The sequence below is a fragment of the Plecotus auritus genome (genome assembly GCF_963455305.1).
Source record: "Plecotus auritus genome assembly, chromosome: 2".
Taxonomy (NCBI): domain Eukaryota; kingdom Metazoa; phylum Chordata; class Mammalia; order Chiroptera; family Vespertilionidae; genus Plecotus; species Plecotus auritus.
Window position 1 is genome coordinate 74,612,352 of NC_137771.1, and position 12,527 is coordinate 74,624,878.

Here is a 12,527-nt window from a genome sequence, read left to right on the forward strand (position 1 = left end):
CTTGTGTCGTCGCCAAGGCGATGATGCAGGCGTTCCACACTGCTCCAGCCGCTCTGGGCCTCTGGGCAGCGTGAGAAGGCAGAAAGGCGGCTCCGGGCCTGAGCGAAGGCAGTGCTGGCAGCCAGGAAAGGAAGGCCCATTCTTGCACTAATCTCCGTGCATCAGGCCTCTAGTTTAGAAATATTTAGCATCAAAAATTAAAATATAACTGTATTTAGTAGCCCCTCAAAAAGGTACAGCCTGCATTCATTAAGAAGTATTTTCTCTACAAAGAATCTTATCAGCTATACAAAAATCTGTAGTTCTTATACTGAAGCTAATATTGAGCTGCCCTTGAATTCACATTCTTGGCCAAACAACTGCCTGGGAAGACACATAATACTCCAGACACATCATTACAGGATCTTCATTTATTCTTCATCTTTACCCTCATCATCATATTCCTCTTCCTGCCCCTCCTCTTCCTCCTCTGGTGTGTTCTTCTTTGAGTCTGTTGGCCTACCAGGGCCCTTCTTTCCACTTCACTTTTGTCCTGGGCACAGGATGCAGGAATATCCTTTCCATATTTCTCCTTTAGCTTAGCTGCTTTTTGTTCAAATGGCTGCTTGTCTTTGGCTGACTGTTCGGACCACATTTCACCCATTTTTTTTTTTTTTTTGCAGTATCCCCATTGGATAAACCAGAGTGTTCACTTTTTGGCCTTTGGGCAATGTTCAGAGAAAAACAAGAAGAAGGCAAATGGAGGCGTTTTAGGAGCTTTGGGATCTTTTTTCTTTCCTTATCTTTGGGAGAAGTATATATATTAAATTTAAATTATTTATTGTTTAAAGTATTACATAAGTCTCCTTTTCCCCCATTGACCTCTCTCCAACCACCCCCACCCCCTAGCACATGCCCTCCTACCCCCCATCCCCCACGCCTATGTTCATTGGTTATGCTCATATGCATGCATACAAGTCCTGTTCTGGGCTACAAACATTGCACAGCTCCTCCGTTGCCTGGAGGCAGGATGCCTTAAGACAGAGGGAGGTGGAGTAGGTCACCGAACAATGGGTTGGTTGGAGTTTGGAGGAAGGTAGTGGTTCATGCTCCAGTCAAGCGTGCCCAGGTGTTGCACCTGTGCCCTGAGTTTCTTGGAAATGGCTAAAATAGCTTTTGTAACCTTTGGGTTGTCATTGTAACTGTCCTAACTCCCTCTTGTGGTTTCCGAGCATAAATTTGCTGTAACACCTGTGGTCTGCACTGCAGTTCGGCCTTTGCCGCAGTGAAGTGCTGCAACTGTAGTCGCTGGCCAGCTTAATAAGGGCTCATAAATTTTAATCTCTGTCTCTGGTGGTCATCTCTTGCCTGTCACCCCATAACAGTCCTTTGATTGATCTTTTACCCCCTTCCCCCTCCCCCGCAGCCCACCTTCCCTCATAGGTTGGACAGCCTGTTCAATGCTTCTATGACTCTGGTTCTATTTTTGTTAATCAGTTTGTTGTTCATTATATTCCACAAATGAGTGAGATCATGTGATATTTATCTTTCTCTGACTGAGTTTTTTCTAAATTTAATAAATCTTTATTGTTCAGATTATTACAATTGTTCCTCTTTTTTTCCCCCCATAGCTCCCCTCTACCCGGTTCCCACCCCACCCTCCTCCCTTACCTCCCCTGCACTGTCCTCATCCATAGGTGTACGATTTTTGTCCAGTCTCTTCCCGCACCCCCCACACCCCTTTCCCCCCAAGAATTGTCAGTCCACTCCCTTTATAGGCCCCTGATTCTATTATATTCACCAGTTTATTCTGTTTATCAGATTTTTTATTCACTTGATTTTTTCATTCACTTGTTGATAGATATGTATTTGTTGTTCATAATTTTTATCTTTACCTTTTTCTTCTTCTTCCTCTTCTTAAAGAATACCTTTCAGCATTTCATATAATACTGGTTTGGCAGTGATGAACTTCTTTAGCTTTTTCTTATCTGTGAAGTTCTTTATCTGACCTTCAATTCTGAATGATAGCTTTGCTGGGTAGAGTAATCTTGGTTGTAGATTCTTGCTATTCATCACTTTGAATATTTCTTGCCACTCCCGTCTGGCCTGCATAGTTTCTGTTGAGAAATCAGCTGACAGTCATATGGGTGCTCCTTTGTAGGTAATTAACTGTTTTCTCTTGCTGCTTTTAATATTCTCTCTTTGTCTTTTGCTCTTGGCATTTTAATTATGATGTGTCCTGGTGTGGTCCTCTTTGGATTCCTTTTGTTTGGGGTTCTGTGCGCTTCCTGGACCTGTATGTCTATTTCTTTCACCAGGTGGGGGAAGTTTTCGGTCTTTATTTCTTCAAATAGGTTTTCAGTATCTTGCTCTCTCTCTTCTTCTGGCACCCCCATAATTTTGATGTTGGTACGCTTGAAGTTGTCCCAGAGGCTCCTTACACTATCTTCACATTTTTGGATTCTTTTTGCTTTTTGCTTTTCCAGTTGAGTGTTTTTTGCTTCTTTGTATTTCAATTCTTTGACTTGATTCTTGCAGTGCTCTAGTCTGCTGTTGGGTCTCTGTATAATATTTTTTATTTCAGTCAGTGTATGTTTAATTTCTAGTTGGCCCTTTTTCATATCCTCGAGGGTCTCGCTAAATTTATTGGCCTTTTCTAGGAAATTCTTGAAAAACCTTATAACCATGGTTTTGAACTCTATATCCAGTCGTTTGCTTTCCTCCATTTCTTTCGTTTGTGATCTGTTTCTTTGTCTCCGCATTTTCGCTGCTTCCCTGAGTTGGTAGAGTAGCTTTGTGTGGTAGGTGTCCTATATGGCCCAGTGGCTCAGCCTCCCCAGTTACCTGAGCTGGACACTCTTGGTGCACCCCTTTGTGGACTGTGTGCACAGCCTTGTTGTAGTTAAGACTTGATTGTTGTTGGTATCACTGGGAGGAATTGACCTCCAGGCCAACTGGCTGTGAGGATCAGCTGTGTCTACACTGGGAGAACCTCTGTGCTGGAGACACCCTTATGAGACAAGACTTGCAGAAGTCTCTGTGCTCAGCTTGGATGGGGTGGAGTCTCAGGGCGGGGCAGACAGTCTTGGCTTCCCGTCAGCCCTGCTGTATGAGGCCCCTGCGACTCAGTGTCCCTCAGTAATCGCTGCAAGCACCTCTGACAGAAAGCCGCCCTCGAGTTTTGCCCACTGCCAGACAGTCCAGTTTCTCCCCGAATGAGTCTGGTTTCCCAGAAATTCACCCAGAATTGGAGTTCAGCGCAGTCGGGAGCTTCAGTCTCCCTCCCGCTTTAGAAAGCCAGCCGTGCACTCAGCCGCCCGTGCACTCAGCTGCCCGTCCTCTCCGTGCGCTTGCGCGTCTCTGTACCTCAGCCTTTTGCAGCTCCTCTGAGTCTCAATGTACTTTCCTCTTTCCTTCTAGTTGTAGAATTTCCACTCAGCCAGCTTTCCTGTGGTTCTGGATGGTGTCCGTTTTGTCTTTTAGTTGTAGTTTTGATATTGTTGTGCGAGGCAGCAGTTTAGGTATTTACCTATGCCGCCATCTTGGTTTCTCCTGTCCTCTGACTGACTTATTTTGCTTAGTATAATGCTCTCCAGTTCCATCCATGCTGTTGCAAATGGTAAGAATTATATTTTTACAGCAGCGTAGTATTTCATTGTGTAGATGTACCACTGTTTTCTAATCCACTCATCTGCTGATGGGCACTTAGGCTGTTTCCAAATCTTAACTATTATAAATTGTGCTGCTATGAATATAGGGATGCATATATCCTTTCTGATTGGTGTTTCTGTTTTCTCGGGATATATCCTTAGAAGTGGTATTACTGTGTCAAATGGCAGTTCCATTTTTAAATTTTTGAGGAAACGCCATACTGTTCTCCACAGCAGCTGCACCAGTCTGCATTCCCACCAGCAGTGCATGAGGTTTCCTTTTTCTCCACATCCTCTCCAGCACTTGTCGTTTGTTAATGATAGCCATTCTGACAGGTGTGAGATGGTACCGTGTTGTCGTTTTGATTTGCATCTCTCGGATGATTAGTAACTTTGAGCATGTTTTCATATATCTCCTGGGCTTCTGTATGTCTTCTTTCAAAAAGTGTCTATTTAGGTCCTTTGCCCATTTTATGATTGCATTCTTTATCTTCCTTTAAGTTGTATGAGTTCCCTATAAATTTTGGAGACTAAAGCCTTATCGGAAATAACATTGGCAAATATGTTCTTCTATACAGTGGACTTTCTTGTTGTTTTGTTGATGGTTTCTTTTGCTGTGCAGAAGCTTTTTATTTTGATGTAGTCCCATTTGTTTATTTTCTCCTTTGTTTCCATTGCCCTAGGAGCTGTGTCAGTAAAGATATTACTACGAAAAATATCTATTTTGCTGCCTATGGCTTCTTCTATGATTTTTATGGTTTCCCATCTTATGTTTAAGTCCTTTATCCATTTTGAGTTTATTTTTGTGTATGGTATAAGTTGGTGGTCTAGTTTCATTTTTTTTTTTCATGTATCTGACCAATTTTCCCAACACCATTTATTGTAGAGACTGTCTTGACTCCATTGTATGCTCTTGCCTCCTTTGTCAAATGTTAACTGAGCATAATGGCTTGGGTCGATTTCTGGGTTCTCAGTTCTGTTCCATTGGTCTATATGTCTGTTCTTGTGCCAGTATCAAGCAGTTTTGAGGACAGTGACTTTGTAGTATAGCTTGATATCTGGCCTTGTGATCCCTCCAACTTTGTTCTTCTTTCTCAAGATTGCTGCAGCTATTTGGGATCTTTTTTTATTCCAGATAAATTTTTGGAGAGTTTGTTCTAGGTCTTTGAAATATGCCATTAGTATTTCAATGGGGATTGCATTAAATCTATAGATTGCCTTGGGTAGTATGGACATTTCAATGATGTTGATTCTACCAATCCATAAACACAGTATATTCTTCCATTTGTTTATGTCTTCCCCTATCTCTTTTTTCAGCGTCCTGTAATTTTCTGAGTACAATTTATTGGTTAAATTTATTCCTAGGTATCTTAGATTTTTTGTTGCAATGGTAAATGGAATTGATTTTTTAGTTTCTCTTTCTGTGAGTTCATTATTGGTGTATAAAAAACCCATAGATTTTTGGGTGTTAATTTTGTATCCTGCTACATTTCCAAATACATTTATTAATTCTAGTAGTTTTTTGATGGAGTCTTTAGGGTTTTCTATGTACAATATCATGCCATCTGTGAATAATGACAATTTTACTTCTTCTTTTCCAATTTGAATGCCTTTTATTTCTTCTTCTTGTCTAATTGCTATGGTTAGCATTTCCAGTACTCTGTTGAATAGGAGTGGTGAGAGTGGGCATCCCTGTCTTGTTCCTGGTCTTAGGGGAAATGGTTTTAGTTTTTGCCTATTGAGTATGATGTTGGCTGTAGGTTTGTCATATAAGGCTTTTATTATGTTGAGGTATGATCCTTCTATTCCCACTTTGCTGGGAGTTTTTATCAAGAAAGTGTATTGAATTTTGTTAAATGCTTTTTCTGCATCAATTGATATGATTATGTGATTTTTGCCTCTCAATTTGTTTACGTGATGTATCACGTTTATTGATTTGTGGATATTGTACCAGCCTTGCATCCCCTGAATAAATTCCACATTGGTCATAATGTATGATCTTTCTAATGTACTGCTGGATCCGATTTGCTAGAATTTTGTTGAGGATTTTAGCATCTTATGTTCATCAGGGATATTGGCCTGTAATTCTCTTTCTTTGTAATGTCTTTATGTGGTTTTGAGATTAGGGTAATGCTGGCTTCATAGAAAGAGCTTGGAAGTATGCCTTCCTCTTGAATTTTTTGAAATAGTCTGAGAAGGATAGGTTTTAGTTCTTCTTTGAATGTTTGGTAAAACTCCCCTGTGAAGCTGTCTGGCCTCAGACTTTGGTTTGCTGGAAGTTTTTTTTGATAACTGCTTCAATTTCCTACTTAGTTAATGGCCTGTGGAGATTTTTTTATTTTTCTCGATTGAGTTTTGGAAGCTTGTATTTTTCTAAGAATATGTCCATTTCCTCCAGGTTGTTTAGTTTGTTGGAATAAAGTTGTTTATAGTATTTTTTTTTTTTTACAATCCTTTGTTTTTCTGTGGGGTCTGTTGTTATTTCTCCTCTTTCATTTCCGATTTTGTTTATTTGGGTCCTCTCTCTTTGCTCTTTGGTGAGCCTGGCTAGAGGTTCATCAATCGTGTTTGTTCTTTCAAAGAATCAGCTCTTGGTTTCAATGATCTTTTGTATTGTTTTTTTGTTTTGTTTTGTTTTTTGTTTTTTGGGTCTCTGTGTCATTTATTTCTGCTCTGATCTTTATTATCTCCTTCCTTCTCTTCACTCTGTGCTTTTTTTTGTTGCTCTCTTTCTAATTCTTTAAGTTGTAGAGTTAGATCATTTATTACCATTTTTTCTTGTTTGAATTTTTTTTTTTTTTTTTTTAGTTAGGCCTGTAGAGCTATGAACTTACCTCTGAGAACAGCTTTCACTGTGTCCCATAGGTTTTGGATTGTTCTTTTTTCATTGTCATTTGTTTCCAGGATGTTTTTAATTTCTTCTTTGATCTCTTTGGTAACCCAATAATTGTTTAATAGCATGATATTCAGCTTCCAAGTGTTTGAATTTTTTTATTGTTTTTATTGTAGTTGATTTCTATTATTATGCCATTGTGGTCTGAGAAGATGCTTGATATAATTTCAATCTTATTGAATTTGAAGAGACTTCGCCTGTGCCCCAATATGTGGTCTATCTTTGAAAATGACCTATGTGCACTTGAGAAGAATGTATATTCTGTAGCTTTGGGTTGAAATGTTCTGAAGATGTCAATTAATGCCATCTGATCTAGTGAGTCATTTAGGATTGCTGTTTCTTTGTAGACTTTTTGTCTATAGAGGATTTATCCAGTGATGTTAGTGGGGTATTAAAGTCCCCTACTATGATCATATTGCTATCAATCTCTTCCTTGATATCTTTCAGAAGTTTTTTTTTTTAATGTATTTTGGTGCTACTGCATTGGGTGCATATATGTTTAACAGAGTTATATCCTCTTGTTGTATTGATCCCTTTAGTATTATGAAGTGGCCTTCCTTATCTCTTGTCATGGCCTTCACTTTGAGGTCTATTTTGTCAGATATTAGTATCGCAACCCTAGCTTTTTTTTTCATTTTCATTTGCCTGAAAGATATTTTTTCATCCCATCACTTTCAGTCTGTGTGAGTCTTTTGTTCTGAGGTGGGTCTCTTGTAGACAGCATATATATGGGTCATGTTTTCTTATCCATTCAGCCACACGATGTCTTTTGATTGGAGCATTTAGTCCATTTATGTTTAAGTTATTATTGATGGGTACTTGTTTGTAGCCATTTTTATTTTTTTGTGCTTGTGTTCCTTTCTCTCTCTCTTTTTTTCCTTCTTTTTACAACAGTCCCTTTAGCATTTCTTGCATTGCTGGCTTGGTACTGATAAATTCCCTTAGCCTTTTTTTGTCTGTGAAGTTTCTGATTTCCCCTTCAATTTTGAATGATAGCTTTGCTGGATAGATTATTCTTGGAGTCAGTCTCCTGCTTTACATTACTTTGTATACTTCATTCCCTTCCCTTCTGGCCTGATGTGTTTCTGTTGAGAAATCACTAGGTAATGTAATAGGAGATCCTTTGTAGGTAACTCTCTGTTTCTCTCTTGCAGCCCTTAAGATTCTCTCTTTGTTGTTAATGTTTGCCATTGTAATTACTATGTGTCTTGGGGTGGGCCTTTTTGGGTTCAACTTGTTTGGGATGCTCTGTGCTTGTGTGACCTTTTTCTTCCCCATATTGAGGAAGTTTTCTGTCATTTCTTCAAATATGTTCTCTAATACTTGCTGCTCTTCTTGTCCTTCTGGCACCCCTATTATACCTATGTTACTTCGTTTCATGTTGTCCCAAAACTCCTTAGGCTCTCCTCCTGCTTTCTAATTTTTTTTCTCCAGTTTCCATTCAGATTGGGCTTGTTTCTCTGCCCTATCTTCTAGCTCACTAATTCAGTCCTTCGCTTCTCTTAGTCTACTGTTGAATCCTTCCATTGTGTGTTTTATTGTAGCTATATCACTTTTGCTTTCTTCTTGATTCTTACATATGTTGATAATTTTCTCATATATCGGGTTTATGAATTGTAGGACCATTATTCTGAATTTTTTTTCTGACATATTGCATGCCTCCATTTTATTTAGTTCCCTTTTTTGGGGCTATTCCTTTTTTTCTTTCCTGTGGGTGTTGCTTTTTTTTGTCTTCCCATTTTTGCTGTCGCTGAAGGGTCCAGGCACTGAATTGAGTGGGGCCTGAGTTGTGGTGGTGGGCTTGGCGGGAGCATTGCGCACACTGACAGTCAAGGGCAGGCTTGGGGTATTGGGAGGCATGGCCTGGCAGAAGCCTTCTGCATGCCAAGAGTCATGGGCCAGCTCGGGTGCCTGGGAGATGTGGCCACATACATTTAGGGGCTCTCTGGGGTGCTCGGGAGCTGTGTGGCCACCACAGTCTGGCGGGAGCCACACTTCGACATTCAGGGGTTGGCTGGGTGCCCGGGAGACACGGCTGGCAGGAGCCATGCATGCCAACAGTCAGGGGTGGCTTGGCAGGTGTGGGACCTATGCGTCCATAGTGGGTAGGCGGGAGGGGAATGCCCTCCAGGACACTCAGAAGCGTGAGGCTGGGGTGGCTTGAGTCTCGGTGTCCATGGGTCTGCAGCTGTGGTAGCAGGTCTTTGTCCAGAGTGGCTGTAGGGTCTCAGTTTTTGTCTGAGGCCAGTCTGGGTGGTAGTGAGGCTGGGCTCCTAGTCACAGCAGCTCAGCCCTTCAAGATGGCATGGTTTCTGTGCCAGGACCACCACCAGGGAGTGCTTGCAGTGGTAGCAGAGGCTCCCAGTCTACAAGAGCCTGGGTTGCCAGCCCCAAAAGTCTTGCAGGATCTAACTGTCACACACACACACACACACACACACACCACACTTTCACATACTCCCCTTTTGCTCCCTCACTCTCTCATACTTTCTTCTTCACTACTGTTCTGCCAGCTGCCAACTTTGAGAAGTATATTTTTTTTTATCTCCTTATCATTGCGAGCTTTGTCACTCTTTGCCATATTTTCAAACTTTGACTTTTCTTTTGCAGATATGGTCTTCCATCTCTTTGAACATTTCTTGGAAAATTTGGCAAAATTGAAGGGAAGACTTTGGTTGGGTGCTGTTTCTTCTTGGGCTCTTCTTGCCAGGTTTGTATGACTAAGGAATATCCCACTGACCATTTCTTTTTTAAAAATTTATTTAATTTCTTTATTGCTGAAAATATTACATACTAGAGGCCCAGTGCACGAAATTCGTGCACTCAGGGGGTCCCTCAGCCTGGCCTGCACCCTCTCGCAGTCCAGGAGCCCTTGGGGGACATCCTTAGCGCTGCTGTGGAGGCAGGAGAGGCTTCCGCCACTGCTGCTGTGCTCGCCAGCCATGAGCCCAGCTTCTGGCTAAGCTGCGCTCCCCCTGTGGGTGCACACTGACCACCAGGGGGAAGCTCCTGCATTGAGCATCTGCCCCCTGGTGGTCAGTGCACATCATAGCGACCTGTCGTTCTGCCATTTGGTAGATTTGCATATTAGCCTTTCATTATATAGGATGTCTTCTTTTTTCCCTATTGACCTCTCCCGGCCTGCTGACATCCCCCAGCATTAAAAAAATTTTTTTTTATTTTATTTCAGCACATGGGGGATGATATTTATTTCCCAGAGGTTGCCTGAAAATCTCTACTTTTATTCTTTTTCAGCTTTATTGAAGTATAATTAATATACAAAACTATACATATTTAATATATAACTTGATGAGTTAGGACATATGAATACACAAATGATACCATTACCACAGTCAAGGTTATAAACACAGCCATTACTTCTAGAAGTTTCCTTATATCCCTTTGCTTTTTCTTTTTGTAAGAATACTTAAAATGAGATCTACCCCCTTAACAAATGTTTAAGTGCACAACACCTTATTGTTATCTATAGGTGGTATATTGTCCAGCAGATCTCTAGAAGTTAATCATCTTGTGTAACTAACTTCATACCCACTGAATTAACAAGTCATTTTTTCCTCCTCCCATTCCCTGGAAAGCACTATTTTATTTTCTGCTTCTATAAGTTTGACTAGTTTAGATACTTCATATAAATGGAATCATGCAGTACTTGTCCTTCTATGACAGATTTCACTCAGCATGTCTTTCAGGTTCATCATGTCATTGTAAATGTTAGGATTGCCTCCTTTTTTCAGGCAGAATGATATTTCATTGTGTGTATATGCAACTTTTCATTTATCCATTCATATATTCATGAATAATTGGGATGTTTCCATATCTTAGCTATTGCGAATAATTCTACAATTCACTTAGGTGTGCAGATATATTTTCAGATCCTGATTTTGATTCTTTTGCATAAAGTATCCAGGATTGGGATTGCTGGATTACATGGAAGATTTATTTTTAATTTTTTTTTTTTTTTTAGGAAACTCCATCCTATTTCCCATAGAGGCTTCATCATTTTACATTCCCATAAGAGTGAACAATTGTTTCAATTTATCCCCATCCTCACCAACTTTCCTCCTCCTCCTCCTTTTTCTCTATTATTATTATTATAATTACCATCCTAAGTGCCGGAAGCCAATTCTAGCATGTCATAATTGCAAGAGTTTCATCAAAAGGTTGATGGAACTTAGGGACTCAATAAGGGCTGAGTCACATATGTAATCACCTGTTGGAATGGCTAAAGGCATTTTCCCCAAACCTGAATAGGATGATTGTTTGCTGCCAGATGTCTCAGGGCATCTTAATCTACATGTTATTGCCTCCTACTGGCCAAACACCTGAACAGCCGTAGGCTATTACCCAATCTGACAATGCTTCTGTACCCTACCCTTTGAAGTGTATTATCTCCACCTTGCTTTAGGACAAATTGTGTTAATAAAAAGCAAGGGTCCTGAGACAAGGAGAACTTAGCTCCTTTAGTTAAAGCTCCTCTGACCCCCAATGCCTTTCAAAAATATATTTCGTTTCTGGACTCCTACTTAATCTACGCACAGCCTTTCTCCAGGTTGCTGAACCCTTCTTAATGCTGGAACAAGAACCCCAGCACCTAAGGAGTGTGAAGTGATACCTCATGGTGGTTTTGATTTGAATTTAGCAATGGTGAAAAATAAAAAGCTTTCTCTCTAAGACCAGGATTCCCACTCTTGCCACTTCTATTCAACATATTACTGGAAGTCCTTGCCAGAGCAATTAGGCAAGAAAAAGGTATTCAAATCAGAAAGGAAGAAGTAAAATGATTTATTTGCAGATGACATAATGTTATTGGTAGAAAGCCCTACAGACCTTGGAGAAAAAAATCCCACTCTTCTTCAAATTAGTAAATAAATTCTGTTAAGTTGCAGTATATAAAGTCAACATGCAAAAATCAGTTATACTTTTATATACTAACAATGGCCTACCTGAAAAGGAAATTTTTAAAACAATGCCTTCATAATAGCATCAAAAATAAAAAAGTAACTTAGGAATAAACTTTATCAAGGAGGTAAAAGACTTGTATACTGAAAACTACAAACTTTAATGAAAGAAATAAAAGAAGACATAAATGGAAAGATATCTAGTGTTCATAGATTGAAAGATTTCATATTGTTAAAATATTAAATAATATTCTGAAATTTTGTTCTCCCTGTCCTCTTTTACTGATGTGCCCTACTACTATTTTCATATATTAAATTTTGTATATCATCTTGTGTGGGTCTATTTCTAGGATGTCTGATATTTCCCATTGATCTGTCATTTGCTACACCAATAACCCACCATCTAAATTACTTTAGCTTTATAATGGTTTTATTTTTTAAAAAATATTTTTCATTGACTTCAGAGAGGAAGAGAGAAGGAGAGAGAGATAGAAACATCAATTATAAGAGAGAATAATTGATTGGCTGCCTCCTGCACACTCCCACTGGGGATTAAGCCTGCAACCCAGGCATGTACCCTTGACAAGAATTGAACCCAAGACCCTTCAGTCTGCAGGCCAATGCTCTATCCACTGAGACAAACCAGCTAGGACTTTATAATGGTTTTAAAATCAGGTAGAACACTTTTGTTCACTGTGTCAAGCTTTGTCTAGATATTTTTGGTCTTTTACATTTACATATAATTTTTTAAAAATTGTCATATTTTCTTTAAAAATCAAAGCCTAGTCTTGATTAGAATTGTATTAACTCCACAATCAGTATAGGAAGATTTGCTATCTGTACATTGTTTGAAGCTTCTAAATATTTATTAATATGATATCTCTTCATTTATGTAGATTTTCTTATTTCTGTCAATAAAGCTTTATGATTTTTCTCTGTAAAAGTGTATCTTTGGTTAGATTAATTTATAGGTAGTTTATGCTTTTGAATATGAAATTCAAATTTAAACTTTTTGGTTGTTATTCAGATGAACATGATTGATTGTTCTCTTTTAAAACACTTTGTGGAGGAGAAACCAAGATGGCAGCA

The 12,527-nt window shown here is 39.5% G+C and overlaps 1 pseudogene across 1 annotated transcript in view; it reads right to left on the reverse strand.

The window, feature by feature from the left end:
* Positions 1 to 410: 410 nt before the first annotated feature.
* The window catches only part of LOC308241109 (high mobility group protein B2-like), a 71,128-nt pseudogene continuing 59,011 nt past the window's right edge, over positions 411 to 12,527 (reverse strand). The window contains exon 2 of the transcript in view: positions 411 to 640. The product of the transcript in view is annotated as a high mobility group protein B2-like (transcript). The remainder of the gene's footprint in view (positions 641 to 12,527) is intronic.